We start from the raw sequence: 5,122 nt of genomic DNA, 5'->3' as shown, positions 1-5,122 counted from the left end.
GACGGGTCACGAGGGAATGGTTTGGTAGTGGGGTGGTCGTGGATTGGGGGTTGGCGGCTAGTCGGGTGATCAGGGGAACAAGACTTGAGGAAGTGCCTCTTTCAAATGAGGCTTTCGACTCTGGCCCCATTTGCTTTCTCAGGCCACAGCCCATGACAGAAACAATCCCATGTCACTATTGGAAGAAGAGCAGGGGAGTTCTCCAGGTGTCCCACCCAATGTTCCTACCTCAACCAGCCGTAATTAAAATAGATTAAATGGTTATTTACCTAATTGCTCTTGTTGTGGGGTCTTGCTGTGCATAAATTAGCTGTTACGGTCAGCTACATAACAACAGTGATTGCTCCTCACCAGTAATTAATTCAATGTGAAGTGTGTGGGAATACTCTGAGTATTTGACAATATGCTGCATAAATACGTATTGTTTTAGTCTGGTGTAAAACATCAATTAAATGTTTTATTTCAGAGATCAGATGGCTCAGTCTTCAAACCCCTCATTCTTCAGTCAGGAAGAGCTCAACAAACTGAAGTCTGATTTTAAAAAGGGTGGGCTGGAGGCAGTTACACAATTGTTACAGAAGAAGTTAAAAGAGCTGGACAATACAGAGCTTAACATTGCAGTGACGGGAGAAGCAGGCACAGGGAAATCCACCTTCATCAATGCGATGAGAGGACTCCGGAGCGGTGATGAGGGAGCAGCTGTAAGTAGTTCCACAGAAGGTACAATGGAGTCAACTGGATACAAACATCCCAACCTGCCTAATGTTTATTTCTGGGACCTGCCAGGAATTGGAACAGCAAAATTCCCAGCAGGTAAATACCTGAAGAAAATGGAATTTAAAACATATGATTTCTTTATCATTATCCTAGCCGATCGAGTCACAGAAAATGATATAAGACTCGCTAAAGAGGTGAAACGACTGGGGAAGAATTTCTACTTCATTCGATCTAAAATTGATAATGCCTTCCATCCAAATAGAAAGCAAAGTGGGAAGTTTGATGAAGAAGAAGAACTGGAAAAGATCAGGAGTTATTGTGTCAGGAAGCTGGAAGAGGAGGGAATCTCATCACCCAGTGTGTTCCTGATATCAAGCTTTTTTCCAAGCCAGTATGATTTTAATCTGCTAAATAAAGCTCTTGAAAATGGTCTCCCGAATATTAAGAAAAGTGTGTACATACTGCCCTTCCAAACCTAAATTTGGAAACTGTACAGAAGAAAAAAGAAGAGCTAAAGAAACGAGTCTGGATGTTGGCAGCACTTTCCGGGGCACTGGGAGCAGTGCCAATTCCTGGATTCTCCCTTTGTTGTGACACTGGGATACTGATTGGTGGAATAATACATTTCCGTGAATGTCTGGGTCTGGATGATGCCTCTCTTCAAAGACTGGCCAATATGGCAGGGAAACCTGTGGAAGATCTGAAAGCAGTGGTGAAACCTCTCCTAATGGGTGAAATTACTCCTGCTATAATAAACAGATTAAATTGGGGTGTCGCTGCTGTTGCCATATCAGCTCTTGAGCTCGCTCTTGACATCATCCCAGTCATTGGATCCATCTTTGGAGCAGGATCATCATTTCTTATGACCTACAAACTGCTGATTGGTGTACTGAATGACCTTACGGAGAATGCACAGAGAGTGGTGAAGGCTGCATTTGATCTACAACAAACATCAATCTAGACAGTCAGTGCTGCAGCTGATGTATTAAAGGGATCCGACCCGACAGGAATTTTATTCTACAGCATTCTCTTTTTGCTGATTTCATTCCTGGCAATATTCTTCATCCATTTTAGGGAAGGGTTTTGATGGTGCCCTCTCTGCTGCCCCTGTCTTAACTTGTAGTAAGTCCCGTTCCCCTGTCACCTCTATGGTCGCTGACCTACATTGGCTCCCAATCAAGCCATTTATTGATTTTAAAATTCTCATCCTTGTTTTCGAATCCCCCAAGGCCTCACCCCTCTTTATTCCTATAATCCTCTCCAGCAACACAACCTCCAAGATATCTACACTCTTGGCACCCCCATTTTAATCACTATTGGTGGCTGTGCCTTCAGTTGCCTGGGCCCCAAGCTCTGCAATACCCTCCCTATAACTCTGCACCTCTCTATCTCGTTTCCTCCCTGAGAGACTCCTTAAAACCTGCCTCTTGGCTGAAGCTTTTGATCATCTAGCCTAATATCTCCTTAGATGACACAGTGTCACATTTTGTTTTATAATGCTCCAGTGAAGTACCTTGGGATGTTTAATTGCATTGAGGCGCTATATAAATATAGGTAGCTGCTGGTGTTGTCCCTGTGTCTTATTTGGTTAAACGATGTGCGTGTTTTTTTTAATTCACAGGATGTGGGCTTCACTGGCTGGACCAGCATTTATTGCCCATCCCTAAATGCCCTTGAGAAGGTGGTGGTGAGCTGCCTTCTTGAACCGCTGCAGTCTATGTGGTGTAGATGTAACCACAGTGCTGTTAGAGAGGGAGTTCCATGATTGTGACCCAGCGACAGTGAAGAAACAGCAATATATTTTCAAATCAGGATGGTGGGTGGCTTGGAGGGGAACTTCCAGGTGGTGGTTTCCCCATCTATATGCAGCCCTTGTTCTTCTAGTTGCTAGTGGTCCTGGATTTGGAAGGGTGTGACAAGAGAAGAGAAATCAAAGGATGAGAATTATAAAAGATCCCACACAATTTCACACACTTAGATGTTACCCAGACCATTTCATTCATTAAACGTCCTGTTCCTAGAATTATAGAATCATACAGCACAGTATGTGGACATTCAGCCCATTGTGCTTGTAGCCAGAAATGTCTGTGTACTTCAATCATCGTGACAGATTCAGTTCCCATGTGTCCATTCCCTTATCTGTGATGTTTGATTCATAGCAAGAGTAGCATGAAAAGGAATCATTCTGGGAATGAGAATAGGGGAAATGTGTTGACATTCAGCCACAAGATGTAAAGTAAAGCTTTAAAGAGGACCGGTGCCTCGTGAGGATCTGACTGGCCATAGACACTGTGACATTCTACTGTATACCACATGGGCAGTCATCAAGGCAAGATATTACCATCAGAAAGGAGACTAACAAAAGCAACCAGCACCTTCCAGACACCCAATGGCGATATCACCGATTATGTGGTCAACACATTGATTTGGGGAAGTGGGAGAAACTCAGTGTCAGATGACGGCCAATCCATCAGTTCTAACTCCGCCAAGAGCAGCCACAGCAAAAAGAGCTGGAATTTGGTTGAACTGCCTGTTCTCTGAGGTTTGGGACATCATCAAACATGCACATGGTGTAAAACAGATGCCACTCCACAACCCAGAAATACACATTAACCACACGAGTCTGATATTTCATCAATGTGTACATTGAAATTGTTGCTGTTCAATTCATGTTCTGTTTCCAAATCCAAGATTCTTTGATTGTACAGCAGTGAATCGTGTTCACAAGAATTGAATCTGGCTGAGGATATTTACCACAGCTCTGGGTACTCATCCCTGTGCCCAAACCCATAGAGACCGGTCAACATGGCACCAGAACAATGCAAGTGTCAGGCTCTAAATAGAGAAAGCTTTTCAGGTTCTCAAAGTTTCTGATCTTGGGATCAATCATCGGGACAATTGTCCCAGTCTCTAAGGAAGATGTTGTTTCATGTCAGATCCATTAATAACTATTTCATTATCTATAGGGAATCCAGCAGGGGCATTGCCCCAGTCTCCAGTGAAGATGAGGATGTTGTCTGTTTTACATCATGTCCATCAATAACTACGTCAGTAGCAGTGGTGAACAGGAACAGCATCAATAAAGTCAACAGGAGTCCTATAGAATTACCAGCTTCCAGCTTTCCCAAGGATGTCATCAATTGCAGACACAAAGCAATCAATTGACTGCCCAGCAGGAGCATTGCCTTGGTGTTCAGTAAAGATGAATGTGCTGTATGTTAGACATCATAAACCATCAACACAGAACTGTGATGGGAGGTTCCTGTGGAGGTGAAGAGGGGCGGGAAAATGATGGGCAGAATTTAATGCTGGCAACATGGGTTCCACCTACTTGTTGGAGATCTGTGGGAACCCGAAGTTGTTTTTCTCTGGGAGACCCAATACAATTACCAAGAAATCAGGCATTTACCAAGATAGCTCCAGGTCTCCCACACAATCAAGCCCCCAATTGGGTGGAAATCCTTCCCCCAGGAACTGCTGACCAAATTAGAGCCAGGCAACTCTCCAGTACTGGTAGCAGCACTGGGAGCAGTGGCCATCGCCAGTACCACACTTGGGCCTGCAATTGAAGATGGCACAGCATCCCCAGATAGATGTGAATGTGGGTGAGATGGGGAGGTGGCCGGAACGGAGTCACCTGCAAAGGAGGGAGGCAGCAGTGAGAGCAGGGAGGTGACTTTCAGCCTCACTCTCCTTCCCAACGTTGAGTCCCTTGATGAGGTACAGAATGCCTGTGAATGGGTGATACCCCCTACTAGGCCGCAGACAAACCCGACAGGGGCCTCAACTGGCCTCTGGACAGAAAGACCGGCCTGAAACCTTCCCACCCACAACTTGATCAGGGAGAGGAGGGAAGGTGGCAGGATCTTCACCCCACAAGTCCTGCCCCATCAACCGCACCCACCTTCACTTCCCAGCCTCTCCACTGCCTGCAGGGGGGGCATTAAATCCCACCCATTATTTCAGAAGCAGCAGGAGAAGGTGAGCAGTGATATGAAGAACTGTTTGTGATTATTAATGTGAAATATTGTAATTTTACTCTATACTCTGCTTTACTGTGATTCTGTTAAATTAATTAGCATTATCCATATGTATCAATTCTTACTAATTAATAATTGTACTGTGGGTCATTTTATCTACATGTCAAGAATACTTAGCTAATAATTTTATGTTTTAGAATATAACTTAATTTTAAGAAAGAAAGTTTAACTGCATGGAACTGGGGAAAAACCTAATTTAAAACTGGTAAACATCTGATGTAAATGCAACTGACAAGCCTGACTTTATTACAGTTCAAAGAATGGGTCATGTTTATTGAAAGGTACAAAATGCCTGTGAATGCGTAGGGATACCCCCTACTAGGATGGGTTTATCAAAACGTTGGGTCATTTTGACTTAAAAGGTC

The 5,122-nt window shown here is 44.0% G+C and overlaps 1 pseudogene across 1 annotated transcript; it reads left to right on the top strand.

Annotated features, from left to right (window-relative positions):
• Positions 1–368: 368 nt before the first annotated feature.
• On the top strand, positions 369–1,678 carry LOC144683190 (interferon-inducible GTPase 5-like; annotated as a pseudogene). Its single transcript, XR_013577201.1, has one exon. The product of XR_013577201.1 is annotated as an interferon-inducible GTPase 5-like (transcript).
• Positions 1,679–5,122: the final 3,444 nt, after the last annotated feature.

Source organism: Cetorhinus maximus, chromosome 8, assembly GCF_964194155.1.
Source record: "Cetorhinus maximus chromosome 8, sCetMax3.hap1.1, whole genome shotgun sequence".
NCBI lineage: Eukaryota > Metazoa > Chordata > Chondrichthyes > Lamniformes > Cetorhinidae > Cetorhinus > Cetorhinus maximus.
Note: the sequence above shows the minus strand (reverse complement) of the source record. Positions and strands in the feature narration are given on the sequence as shown.